The following is a 14,911-nucleotide window of genomic DNA, read 5'->3' on the forward strand; positions in this document are numbered from 1 at the left end:
CGCTGCAACGCTATTCTGGAAATACACACCCATGTTGAAATCCTAGTCAACAATTCTAATAGCAGATAGTGAGACATGGTGAAATCATGAATTATGAGGGAGGTCCAAAGTTGTGGGATAATTTCAGATTGGGCATGTCAGTTACTGGAGAGGGCAGAGGGTAAGGACATGTTAGGCAGGGAGAACAGTGTTAGCCCAAACACAGGGATATGAAAGACCACGGAATGGTCAGAGAAGATGAGTCTGGAGGCCAACTGGGGGAAGGAAGTAGTAGGTCATGTAGTAAGAGGCACTGTAGGCTGATATAAAGAGCTGTCTATGTCATGCTAGAAGTTTTGAAATGTTCTTTAGGAGAGGATAACATGTGGTCAGAATAATGGCTTTTTTTTTTTAGATTTATTTATTTATGCATCCAAGAACTGGGGTACAGGCCACACATATGGGGGGTGAGAGGACTCACCAGAGACAGAGTGGGTAACAGAACAGGAAGATTGGCTGAAATACACTGCTGAGGGGAGCAACGGGTGAGTCAGGAGAGGTCTGCTGCACCATGTGGGTAGCTCCCTGGCTGGGGATCGAACTCGTGCTGCAGAGGCTGCGGCTAGCTACATAGATTGTGTTTTAACCCCTTGCACAATCAAGGAGGCACAGAATAATGGTTTTGATGGTATATGTTGAAGACATAGCCCCCAAGGTGATGGCTTTTGAAGATGAAATTTTGGGGAGATAATGAGGTTTAAACAAAGCCATGAAGGGATTAGTGTCCTTGAAAGAAGAGACCAGAGATCTTGCTAGCTCCCTTGTGAGGATACAGGAGAAAGCAGCCTCTGCAAGCTAGGGAGATGGCTCTCAACAGGAACAGAATTGGCCGCACCTTGATTCCTAAGCTCGAGAATAGTGAGAAATAAACGTCTGTTTTTAAGCCATGCCATTTAGACTATTTTGTTATAGCAGCGCTAGCAGATTAAGACGAGGATACTGAGGTATCGGTGAAAAGCTGTGGAACTTATATACCAAGAACAGAGCAACGCTGGTTAATCAAAATGGACTGACCTGAAGATATATATATATATTTTTTGGCCAATTTACATAAGAGTGATGGGTCTGAAGGTAATACAGTGTTTTTCTAACCTAAAAAGTCCTAACTCTTGTGAGCAGGTTAGCGCAAGTCACCATGATGATCATCTTAATAACTAAGCTTGTGTACAGACCCAGAGCTGAATGGAGTTTTACCAATTAAATTTTGTCAATTGTACTAAAAAGTCATCTCATTTGTGTTATAATTGTAGATAGTATTACTTTTCATGTTTAGTCTATATATTTTTAATTTTGTAATTTTTCTTAATCTGTTTTATTTTAATCTGCTTGTTTAATCTGCCTTTTTTTTTTTAGAAAACTAAGATTCCGTTTTATATCTCAGCTTATTCCATCTCATTGTGCTTTTTCTCTTTGCTATTTATTTTTTTGTTATCATTTAAACTGTTGCTCATTTTCTAACTTTTTAAGTTGAAACTTAGCTCATTTCTTTTCAATATATTTTGCTTTTTGTTATGTGAACACATATATTCAAAGATCTAAATTTTCTTGTGTTACTTTAGTTTTTGACATAAATTTTAATATGTGGTAGACTCTGTAATTCAGTTTTGTGTTTCTTCTAATTTTCATTGCAATTGCTTTTCAACCCAAGGGCAATTGAGTCATCTGTGTTTTTACTTTGCAAACATATGGGACTATTTTAGTTATCCTTTTGTTAGTGATTTCTAATTTTTCAGCATTATGCTTTGCATCATAGGTTGTATGATGCTGATTCTTTGGAATTTGGAGGCTTCCTGTGTGATATAGTATACATTTGTTTTTCAAGTCTCCAAAGAATGTATATTATGACCCTGTTAAATGTAAAACTGTATTATATGAATAGTAGTCCAAGTTCACTTATTGTGTTGCTTAGATCTTTCATAGGCTTAGTCCATTATTACATTTTAATCTATAAATTTTGGAAGAGAATTTACAATATCTAATTTCAGTTTTAATTTTCTTCCTGAAGTTTTATATTTTTTATATGATTTGATTTAAAATTAGTAAATGTGAATGCACTTATATTAGCTTAGTTTATGGTTCTTTTTCACCAGCATGTAATTTTCTTTTTTAATTCTTTTCATGTGTTTTAATTTGAAATGTCTATTTTTAATGTTAAACTTTCTTTCTACTTTTTAAAACTGGCATGGTTTAAATTTATCAGGCATATGTTTTTCATCTCGATTTTTCTTACTTTATGTATTCTTTCATTTTATACATGTCTTTGATATGCCACAGATGACTTGAAAATAATTTAAAAATCCAAGTTGAGAGTCTTTTGATCAAAGATTTTATACCTTTTTATATAACTACTATTTTTTTCTGCCATTTTGCTTTATGTTTTCCATTAATCATGATTTTCCCCACCTGCCTTACTTTCTCTGAGGTAGATCAAGCTTGTTGTTGTTGCTTTGAAAGTTTTGACTTCTATCTTAATTTTTCCAGGAGCTACTCTTATTGAGAGTATGCATACTTACATGAACCTTAGGTTTGGTCTCCCCTACAAGCAAAGTGAGTAAATTGGCTGTCCTCTCCTCTCCTTTGCTCTTTCTACCACCTTATTGCATTGATTTCAGATTTTCATGTATTTGGTATGTAAGCGGAGTGTTACTGTTATTTAGAAGATACTAAATTTTTCTTAGTTATTTTCTTATTCCTACTTCATATACCTGGCAGATCCTCCCCCTGGATCCATTTCTTTTGTCATTAAGCCTCATTAAAGTCAGTTTTCTTGTACTGAAATTTTGTACTCATTCATGTCTGAGAGATTTTTTAAATCACCTTCAATTTAAATGCTAATTTTTATTGGCTCTGCTGCTTAAAATTATTTTGTTTTTGAATCTTTGAAAACTTTACTGCATTGCATTCTGTCATGTGATTGTTAAGAAGTCTGATGTCAAAGGATGATATGCAAACTTTCCAAAATTTCACAGGGTTACTTTTGTTTCTACATTCACTGTACATCCACTTCTGAGCTCTTTCATCTTTGCTTTCATTACGAGAAATTCATGAGCATCTTGACTTCAATTATTTTTTAATTTCTATTTACTTCTTTTTGTATGACTTTTATAAATGTGTTAGTGCTTGTGCTCTATTTTTCAAATCTCATCTTTGTCTTTTTCCATTCATTCCTTCTCATGCCTTTTGGAAGATAACTTTTCCCAAGTCTTGCAGCCTACTGATTTATTTATAATCTGTGGAGAGCACACTCTTCAACCCATGCATTAAATTCTGTTTCAGCAATTACATTTTCCATATATAATATCTTTGGTATTTCTCTTACATCCCTATTCCATATTCCCAATATCTTTTCATATACCTGAGGATATTTATTATTCTTAATTAAATTTCTTGTTTTTCAGGATTATGAATTCTTCTTCTAGAGAGAAAACATTAATGATAGAGATTAATGTTTTATTTCTGCTTATATCTGAATATAAGTGCGAAACCCATTTAGAGATTCACCAATATAATGGAGTGAAGGAAGTACTAATAGTTAATCCATGAGGTGATCATTTGACATGATTCTCCAGCAAAGAAAAAGCAACATGAGAAGAAAAAATTGTTCAAAATTGCAGAGATAAATTTCTGTTCTACTATTTTCCTGTGGCCCTGGGTGGTCAGAGATCAGCTATGAGCTCTGTTATCTATCTTATATAAATAAAGGGATAAAGACATCAGGCCATTTCACAGGGATGCAAGAGTCAAGTGAGAATGCAAAGTTGAAGACTTTTAAACTGTAAAGCCTAAATCAGAATTTGGTTGTGTTCTTATAAGATGGTGGCAATAAACTACATGAGTCCATCAAGCAAACTTAGTTTTTGGTTTCTTTTAATAATACTGTATGACTGTTGTTACCTTCACTCATGTGAACAGAGAAATAGACTCCAGGGTTCAGCAGCAATATCACCTGTTTTAACCAGCCAGTATCTCCCTCCTTAATGGGCCTACTTAGTGTAGCTGTCAATTTATTGGCCACCATCTTTCTTTGTTATTAGCCATGAAATCTTTTGCTCAAGCAAAGCATGAAGGAAAAAAAATTCTTTTTAATGAAGGCAGCTGCTTCAGCAAGAATCCAGAAAAAGCAACTCATTGATTTCTTGAAAAGCTCATGATTTTCTGAACTTCAAAAATAAAATTTCACCTTTAAAAAAATCTGTGGGAACATACAACCTCTAAATTTTCATTTTTCTAGGAAATGATTATATAAAAGGTCGAGTACAACAATCTAATATTGCCATGAATTCATTAAAAATGCTCTATTTCAACCCCCCAAGTTTAGGACATACTCTGCAAAGAAGAGAAAAATCATAACATTTAAAACATTTTTTATATTTTTTGTAGTCTTATTTATATATCTGTTCATTGATGCAATCATTCATTCATCTCATAAAATTTGTTCTTGTGAGAACTATCCTGGCTGTAGGGTCCTGGCATTCAAATAAACACCAAAAAATGGCCCCGGGGGGGGGTGGGTTCCGTTCGGGATTGTGTTGCTCGCGCTCTGTTCTCGATTTGGTTTGAGGTCTTTCACTGTCATTCAGCCTCAAAAGGAGTAAAATATATGCACATCCTCAGAAGATCCTCTCCTCGATGACTCTGTTAAGTACCAGCAGTAATTCAAGTCATGGAATTAGTGTTAGAGATGACATTTTCCTACTTTGATCTGAAAGACTCCTTGTTTCTTGGCTGAGGTACCGCGATGAAAGGAAAGGGTGGCCCCATCTGATACCTCAGGGATATTTTTCAAGAACATTTTATCCTTTACAAATTGTTGCTTTTGTCTCATTGCCAAGGTCAGCGATAACTTGGATAATCCTCTAGGTAGGAACTGTTTAAATGTGACCTGGCAAGTAGCATATTCGTTCCGTGCTCTTTAACTTGAAAGTATTTGCAACATTTCTCATTCGTGATAAGCTAAAATATATTTTATCACCCTTGCTCATTTTTTTTCTTTGTCTTTTTTGTTTAAAAAAAAAAAAGGCAGTAGATACATTTTCTGTTCAAAACTGAGATAGCACAAAGCACTTTGGACAGGCTCTGAGGAGGAAGCTTCCATGTAACTTGTTCCAAACATACATAGAGGAGTGGATGGATTTGACATGATTCTCCAGCAAAGAAACAGCAACAGCTTTGTTTTTTAAAGAAAGATATGCAAATACTGTTTGGAAAGCAATCATTTGAGAAAAGCTAAAGCAACTGCACTTTCTCTAGAGTGACTCTTCCATGAGTGATGGAGGTTTATGTCAGCCTTTGGAGCTCTGAAACCTCACTTTCCTATGACCTCTTTAACTGAACAGATTTCAGATCTATCACTCCTTTGATCCCACCACCCTCCTCTTGCTTCAGTGGGAAATAGATGGCTACCGCCAGCCAAGTAATATCCTCAATACTGCAAGAACCATTATATGAGGCAAAGGGTATAGGCCTAAAGCAACCTTATGGTGGGGATTTAATGATGTAAACTGTGAAGCTTGCTGCCATGAATAGGCTTCCCTTCTAAGCCTTTTGCTATTTTCTGAGCTTTTCCTATGGATGAACTTTAACCCTCACCTGCTTCCCAGTCACCAGAACCTCCTCTTTCCTTCCCTATTATGCTCAGGCAACCCTACTACTGCCGAGAGCCTTTGAGCAGCAACTTGTCATGCAATCCTGAAAAGATCCCAGACATCGAACTTGATATTGTGAGAGAGTGAAGGTGTCAAGCTGAGGTGAAATCTGTTGTAGTCGGTTTTAAAAAATAAAATCTTATGTTACATTGACATAAAATTTGTCCCATAGTTTAGTCAAACTATTTCACTTACCATGAAGCAGGGGCCTCTAGATTCAGGCTTTTCAAGCTCAGCACTATTGACACTACAAGATGGATAAATTTTTGTTGGAGGACTGCCCCAGGCCTTGTAAACTGCTTAGCAATATCACCAGGTTCTACCAAGTAGGCTGCCAGTAGCTACACCTGCTTCCCTTAGTCATAACAACCAAAAATGTCCCCAGAGGTTGCCAAATAGACTCTAGGGATCAAAGTCATCCTTAATGGAGAACCAGTGTCCCAGAGAATTGATAGCTTAATGTCTAGATTTCTGAATGTTTGCAGAGTATAATGAATTTTGAATAATCGTATTTTGGTACATTCATGTCAAATATCAACTTTGCGATATTGAGGAAGAGGATCTTCCAATTTGTGGGACATCCTGAAGTTATTGATATGGTGAGAGAATATTAACTTTAGAGGCAGAAAGTGTTGAATTTTAAATCTGCCTCAGCTACTTCCTTTGCCAGGCCACTAACTGCGGGGTCTCAGGTAAGTGACAACTTCTGCCCCTGACCTTCTACTTCTATAAATTATGATTCCTCCATGGCTTGTTTGTATTTCTTTCTCATTTGGTTTAGTTGTTCAGCCAGAGCTTAGAGCATGGAATGTTAACTTCATTTTTTCTTTTTTCAGATGTTTTGTATTTACAGACTTTTTTGCCAAAAGTTTTTTTGTATTAAAAATCCATTTAATTAAATATGCTAATGACAAAATATTTTATTTAATGTGGATTTGTAAAGAATTCACAAAGGAAGACCCACCTTTACTCTGACTTTAAAAACTTGTCACAAGTTGGAGAGAAAAGGGAAGAAAAATCTTGCACAAAGCTAAAATTTGCATTTCAAAATTTACCCTTTTTCTCAGTATATGTTCACATAAAACATCTGAGCTAGTACTATTCCCATTTCACAGACTCAGAAATCTCAGGTATGTTGAAACTGTGAGTTCACATTCATCCTGTTAAGAGTAAATGATCCTAGCTCTGCTTGTCCAACTCCAGTGCACTTAAGTACAACCAGATGCAGGAGGAGAAATAAAGATTCATAGACGCCAGTGGATATGTCCTTATTGGAAAAATGATGAGTGTCATGAAATATAGTGGGAAGAGTTCTTGAAGGAAGACAGAGTTCAGGATGTTAAACGTAAGATCGAAATCAACAAAGGAATAGAGGGTGAGGCCAGAGACATGGGTTTATAGAAAACGCCTAACCCTTATCAGACTAAAGGAAACATCTTTATTTTTACTTGAACAAAAACTCCCACATCTATTCAATTCTGTGTGTTTAAATATAGGATTATAAATGATACCCTCCTGCCCACTAAGAGTTTACTTATGGGAAATGAACCTCCTTTTGACACGAAGATAAGCTTCTTAATCATCAGATAATTCTAACATTTGGACAATTTTGGATGCAGAAGATTTTGTTTTAAAGCATCTGTTGAGTGCAAGAGTGCTCAAGTGGTATTTTGTCTCAGTAAAAAGCATAGATCTTGGCCCATAGATCTTGGATAGAAAAGACCGCTGAGACACTCCAGTGGATTTTCTTGCCAGGGCAGAAAAAGTAATAGATGCTATTACACAGAGTCTCTAAAGAGGAGGCTTCAGCCACAACTGCTTAGCAGTACCTAACACTTCAGATTGCATCTGTCAAGGCAAGATTAAGGAGCTCCTAAGTCACTTGAGATTTGGGTTCCCCCTTAATGATCAAATCTGTTCCCCTTTTGTTTCTAGCAAAGACTTTCTTTTGGGAATGGGGTGGAAGTGGCAATGGACAGAGGATTGTGAAGCTTTGTTTAGTTAGCATGATTTTCCCTTCTAGGCAGCTACATATTCTTAAATTGGTTTTGCATATCTGGCACAATTTACAGCATGGTATTAGATGAAGTTTAACCTCAGATCTGGGATTTTTCCAATTGGGCCTTCATTTGTAGTCTCTGAATGAGATAGGAGTTTCTCAAGAAGGAAAGCTAGAAATTGACATTTGGTGTCACACCGTCCCAGTTTTCAGTATTTGCAGCCACTTCCAATACTTGTCAGTGCAACATAGATCACATAGTCATTTTGTGATCTGGATAGATTTGAGGGCTGCGAATTTATCACCTCTAAAGGCAAACATAAATTCAGGTGAAACTGAGTTCTCCTGGACATTTTTTCTGACTATTGCATAATGGAAAAGAGGAGAAGAAAGATTTGGGAGTTGGGGACACAGTGGGGAATTAATTGCTGTGTATTTGATTGAATACTTAGTCTTTCTTATCCTCAGTTTCACTATTGGAAAAATAGGATTGTGGAATCTGTTCCACTGGTTATTATGAAGAACAACTAGCACACTTCAAGCAGCTCACAACATGCTAAATGAACGTCTGCTCAATACCCATCTCAATTCTTCAATGGGTTCCTGTGAGGACCAGTTTATTCAAAAACTGATAAAATCTTGTTTTGGCAAATAAGTCATTTGGAACCTATTGAAGTTTTATGTAGAGAGGAAGACAGGGGTGTGATGAAACATGGTGTGAGAATATGAGAAATTGGGGATATTAAAGTGCTGATTTTTGAGTTAAAAGTCAACTCTAGGGCCTCCCCGGTGGTGCAGCGGGTTGAGCGCAGCGCTGTGAAGCTGTTCGCAGCCTCTGCAGCGTGGGTTCGATTCCCAGCCGGCCAGGGAGCTGACCCACATGGCGCAGCAGACCTCTCCTGTCCCACCAGCTGCTTCCCTCAGCAGTGTACTTCGGTCCTTCTGCCTGTTCTGCTCCCTGCTCTGTCTCTGGTGAATACTCTCACCCTCCTGCACCTCTGGCTTGTACCCCAGTGCTTGTATAAATAAATAAATCTTTTTTAAAAAAAGTCAACTCTACCTGAATTCAAAGAGGTATTTGTTTTCCATTTTGGTGACTTCCGTGACCCTAATTTGCTCATTGTTTGCCTTCCTACCTCTCATCTTTGGGGGCTTAGATTTGAAGACCCATATTTCAGGGTCCCCTGCTTGTCACAGCCTTAGTTCTGAGAGCAACCTCAAAGTCCTCCCCAGGAAGCAGCTAATCTGCTGTCCTTCTCTGCAGTCTTTTTTTTTTTTTTTTATTTTGGTACAGCTTGCTGAGAATGAGGACACAGAAAAAACATCTTCCAGACCATGCTGAACTTGAGTGACCATGAGGCTTGAGGTAGCACAGACCCATCAGCTCAGCACTACCGCTCAGCCTGGCCACTGTCTGGCTCCTCTGAACATTACCAAGGACCCAGCACCTTTCTTTATTCTTAGTTCCTTATGGAATGTGTAGGAGGCGCTGGGGAAGCCACTTGCTTCACTTAATCCAAGAGAAAGGGGAGGGGTAGACGTTTCCCAAGCTACTGTCCAGACTAGAAGCAGTATCTTGGAGATGGAAAATGTAATAAAATATGAATGATGCTTTTAAAATGAGCATGTTGATTTCATGAGACTTCAAAGCTTTAAGATAACATAACAGCATGAATTTTTAAGAGGCGAACACACACACACACGCACGTGAGCATGTGCACCTACGCATTTTACTGCCAAAATCTAAAATTTGAGCATGCTGTAGGCTATCCAGACAGTCCAGACATTACTCAGTAAAAAACAAATCTCACATGTTAGTGCCTGTGGAATCTAAATCTATTTCAGGAAGGTGAAGCAGATGGCAGCTGAAAACCACTCAACTGCAACTCTAATTAGTATCAAAGTTCAATTTACTGCAAAGCATGCAGATACTTTGTCATTTGAAAAACCAAGTTCAAAATAAATTTGAAAGCAAAATGACACTTAAATTGGAAATATTTTTCAAGGAGTTGTTCTGATGACTAAACCTAGTCATTGATCTTAATTCCTCCATGTTAAATGTCCTCCAGAATTTCCCTACTCTATCATTTTAGGTTTCACGCATTCTATTATATTTTGATATTTGCTAGGTCCTCTTAGGCTACCACTTGTCAATTGACTTACAGAATTCAAGTAAGTTTTACTTTGCTAATTTTTGGTTTCCTGTATTGAAGTTCCAGAATATGTATTTTTTTAACAATGAAAATTGTACAGTATTTTCAGGTTTGCTATAAAAATACTTACACAGCAAAGATTGCCATTAGTCATTTCTTGACTGTACTTACAGTCAGCACTTGCTGTTGAGCATATTTCTTAGCTTTTACCATCTTGACAAGCTCCTTGTGTCATTTCAGTAGCCCCTCTTTGTCCTGCCAGACACTGATTTTGCTATTTTTCCCGTCATTCAGGTGTATTTATTGGGTCTGTTTTCAAAGCTTGTGGCAAAAACTTCTGTGCTTCTGTTGTCCAAGGGGTGAAATCTGTGTGCATACCTGAGGAACTTCACATCTTTCTGAAGGTGTTGCATTGTCTGCCAAACTGAGGTCCCATCAGTTACAGTGTGTTGGACAGGGGGCTACAGTTAGATCCCTGCCCAGTGAAAAATCCTCACAAAACAGTTGCTGTTATGAACCAAAGATGGGCAGCAACTCTCACTGGCATCATCTGAGATCAACATGTTCTTATAAAAACAACTCTTAAATGCAGAATTAAATTGAGAAAATATTAAAAGGATGTCTTTATCAGACAACCAGGGAATTCTTTTATTTTTAGAACATACCTCTTTTAATGACTTGAGTTGACGTGTGGCAAGACTTTCTTAATACACATCACAGGGGCATGTGCAAACATGGTATCTCTGACTATCAGACCTAGGAGACAGAAAAAAAAAGAAAAGAGTGGTTTCATTTGTGCACTTCATTTTGTATTTTCATTTATTTACGTGCATCTTGTGTACCTCAATAAGTCATAATTTTAAGAAGTAAATCTTGTGAGCTGGAATTGGTACATTTAAGTTAAAAATCTTAGCCAGTGACATATTGCAAAAGATAAGACTCTGTCTTCCTCTTCCAGAACATACACACACACCCTATGAATGCCTCTCCCCACAACTTTGGCTGCTCTGTCCCATTTCACGGTAGAGTTGAAATATTTCATGCTAAGATAACAAAGTCAAATTCAAGGTCCTTCTAGTACAACTTGGGGAAATGCCAAGCAAAGCAGCCTGTTGTTTCTGACAGGTATAACTACATAAATTTGTTAAGGGAGAGAAAGACAGACAGGTCATTCTGTCGGGAAATGATGTAAAGCCTTTTGGAGTTACAATCACCGAATTACTATCCTTGGCACACTGTATGAATGTCTTTCAGAGAGCCACAAAGAAAGATGGGATGAAAATGAAATGAAATCTTAGTAGAAATGAAATCTTTCTATCTGCTCAGTCAATATTACAAGAGATTATAGGTTCGTTGGGATTCACCCCAGAATGAATTCTTTTCCTTGAGATCTTATTAGCATCCCAGATGATCACAAGAGTGAGTTGTGATTGTAAATGATACTGCTTGACTGCTTGACCTTTTAAAATTAATTAATTAATTAATTTGCAGTGAGGAGACTGGGCTGTGCTATAGCCAATGCCTCAAGGACATTTCCGAGGTGCATCTTCATTAGCTCTGTGCACTCTAACTAATTGAGGTTGTGGGTTAGTTATTTTTCAGTTGACAATACGCAGTTTTGTCTCTATGTTAACAGCGGGTATAGAGGGGCAGCTTCTCCAAGGAGATAGTCTCAAACTTTGTCAAAAAAACCCTTGTTTTTTAAATGAAAAACACATCTAGAAAAATCAGCATTGCCTTCCCTTGTCTTAGCTTTCTTAGTTAGCCTTTATTCTGCTCAAGAAAGCAGAAAACTGGGGAAAACATCAGTTTTTGTCCTAGTAGACAGTTTATGCATACTGACTACAGGGAAATACGTTTAAGGAAAAAACTTATTTTTTGTTGTATTACTTTTAGGCATCTAGGTAGCTTCTAAGAATTCCACTGGGCAGATGGGAATCCAGGCCATTAAGAAATTTCTGCTGAAAAATGTATCTTTCATTGCTGCCCATTTGGCTAATGTCGTTTATTTGTAATGTCTTTTTTAATGTATTGGATATCATTTTGGATAGACAGTGCCCAAACAGAAATCTAGCATCATAATGATACATAATTATCTGGGAGAAATGGTTTTTAAAGTAATCAAACACCCCTAGGAACTATTTTAAAGCAACTAAGTATATACCTATGAACATTTGAACAGCAAGTTGAAATATTTAGAATTATTAAAGCAACCTACAGAATATGAGTTAGTTCTAAAATAAATTGCACCGTGAAGGTAGTAGATGCAGGTGCGTAGGGACCATGTGAGTCGGTGCTCTGCCCATGCGTGGGTCTAGGCTGAAGGGAATATTAGCATGAAGTTTACTTTTCTAACTGGAGGTTAATTTGCTACAGCTGGATCAAGTTAGGGTCTCAAAGTACTTGAGGCAATGGGCATCAGAGGAGTTGGCATTCCTGTTCAAGAGGCCTTAAGGACATGCATGGGTGAATTCAGAATTCCTGGTTGCTTAGTCCACTTTCCAAGATTACTCCCTTTCCATTCACAAAAGCAAAATTCTAGCAGTAGAGAAAACAGCTGAAAGGGTTTTAGCTAATGGCAAGTCTTGTTAAACTGCCCCCAGGGGACTCCTCAATTCTTACCTAGTTAAAGCTTAGAGTCTCAGCAATTTGTGGCTAGGTCCTCTGCTTTCACTGTTTAGTATCTCAAGCTATTGGGTCAGACATATTTTATAGTCATCAAACCATCCTGTAAGTGTCCCAAACTATAAATAAGTAGCTGGCATTAGTCATTGCAACGGATGGATTTTTACCATCAAAAATAATCAATGTGGGGGGAGCCAGAAATATGGAACTATTTTTGCATAAAAGTCATACTTAATTCAGTTTTGTTGCATACACACAATTTGCATTGAAAAATTATGACCTAACTAAAATTCTCCGATGCTGATTATGCCATACATATGTGGTTATGATTCATCATTGATTGGAAACTTTGCTCTGGAGATAGATGGACCCACTTGGATTTAATCCACATAGAGGAGGGAGCTGAGAAATCTTGGAGAAACTTGGCTTAGGGGTCAAACAGATCTGGTTTGAAAAATTACTTCTTCCTCTAACTGCATTGTAGCCTTTGTCATGTCACTTCATCAAACAACTTGAGTTTCTTCACTCTAAATTGGTCTTTATTTTTCTCATTTGATAATTTTAATGCAAAGAGTTGATGTTGAAGAGGTAGCGTGTGTAATTAGCCAGGGCAGTTAACTTTCTGAGCAGTGATTGAGTGTACCAGCTAAGAGTACAGACTCAAATGCAAAATTGCTTGGGTCCTGCACCTGCCATTTACTATTTCTGTTCTTAAATGAGTTATTTAACTTCCCTGTACTTCGGTTTGCTCTCCTATAAATAAGGAATAAATGGTAATAATTAAGGTTGCTAATTACATGGATTAAATGAGGATTAAATGAGCTACTACATGGAAATGCAGGCATGAGGAAGGTGGAGGCTCTGAGGTGGTGTCAATTAACTGAGATCTGAATGATGGGAAAGTTTTAATCATGCAAACAAGAGGAAGGGAATTCCAGGTAGAGACTCTGCATGAAAACCCAGAGTGGGGGTGTTCCATGCTGGGGACTTTGGAAAGAAGAGCAGTGGTTAAGCATTGTGGACGCGATGGAGAATAGCAGGAGGGGAAGTCAGAAGATAGGTAGTGGGGAGACCCGCAGGGTTTTGTGGAGCATCGTTAGGAGAATTAATTAGAGACCAATGTGAAGCTGCAGAAGGATTTTCAGTAATGGATTAACACAAGCATTTCATGTTTTAAAAATATTCTCCACGTTACTCAGAGAAAAGAACTGATTAGATAGATGGATCAGACTGGAAATGGAATCCCGGTCTCCTGGCCGGGTAGCCCAGTGGTCAGCAGAGCTTTATCCTTCATGAAGGAGGTGGCAGGAGACATGGAAAGAGAGGCAGCAAGAGAGAGGCATTTTCTTCAGATAACTGCCCTCATTCAGATCTCACCTCAAAGAACTTTACCTCCTAAAGAATTTCTTTCTCTCACACACTGCCCAGAATATATAAGAACCACCACCTCCTCCTTCCTGAAATCTTCAGACACTTACCACAGTGTGAGAATAAAATTCTTCCGGACAAGGATTCCGTCTATGTTTTTCCCATCCTATCCTGGATTCTAGCAAAGTACCTGGCACATATTTCTAATGCTATACATATCTGTGGAATAAGTAAGTGAAATAAATATCAATAGTAGAGAATCTTCTATTCTTGGGAAAGAGGTACTATTGGGAAAGCCCTGATTTCCAGAGAGATTATAGGAAATGAAAAGAATCTGCAGTTCTATGAAGTTGCATTACATGTTCTTGGGGTAATTACAGGAAGTGAAAAGAATATCGTAAGAAACCTTCGACGATGTTATTCAAACATGGTTGAGACAGAAACACTAGGTGGGTGAAGTCATCTGGAATCAATCAAGCTTGTGCTTCTCCTGGAAGCACCCCTCCTCCCGAACTCCCACGCACCCTCCTCCAGCTCTCCCCTCACACAGCATGTAGTAAACAGAACAAAACATGAAGATCCTCACTCGCCATTCTGTGCCTCTGGAAAAAAGTTAGTCAAGTCTGCTAGATAAGAAGAGGAGAAGGTGGTATCTTATGGAAAGCATTTTAAGTCCTCACTTCTCTTCCTGTGCAATGTCCTTGTGCAGTTTTACTCACCACCCTTGTCCAGTGGTGTGTGTTGCAGAGGAACAGCAGGGAAGCTTCGGAGAGGTCCACGGTGTAAGACTTTGGGGCAGCCGTTGGAGAAGAACCCTGACAACGTAGCGCCAGTGACATGATCGCTCCATTCTTAGAAACACACGAGGGACATGTCTTTGCACCATCCCTGCCGCGGGCAGCCTGAGGGTGAGTCTCTGCTCCAGTCAAGAGCGAGGAGTCCTCTGGGACAGGAATGCATTTCACTACCAACTTCTTATCTGCAAATCAGAGAAAGCAATCAATCCTATCACTGCAGAGGATTTATGGGGCTTTCGCATATACTGTTTGCACTCATTTGACTACTTAGTTCAAATAACATGT

At 38.1% G+C, this 14,911-nt stretch overlaps 1 long non-coding RNA gene across 2 annotated transcripts in view; it reads right to left on the reverse strand.

The window, feature by feature from the left end:
• LOC129146694 (uncharacterized) overlaps nt 1–14,667 on the reverse strand; it is a 63,573-nt gene extending 48,906 nt beyond the window's left edge. For both annotated transcript variants that reach the window (XR_008553728.1, XR_008553727.1), the window contains exons 1-2: nt 14,549–14,667; nt 10,502–10,592 (exon numbers count right to left, since the gene is read on the reverse strand). This is a non-coding gene — a long non-coding RNA (uncharacterized LOC129146694). The remainder of the gene's footprint in view (nt 1–10,501; nt 10,593–14,548) is intronic.
• Nucleotides 14,668–14,911: the final 244 nt, after the last annotated feature.

This window comes from Talpa occidentalis, unplaced genomic scaffold, assembly GCF_014898055.3.
Source record: "Talpa occidentalis isolate TD23 unplaced genomic scaffold, MPIMG_talOcc4v2.1 talOcc4.4, whole genome shotgun sequence".
NCBI lineage: Eukaryota > Metazoa > Chordata > Mammalia > Eulipotyphla > Talpidae > Talpa > Talpa occidentalis.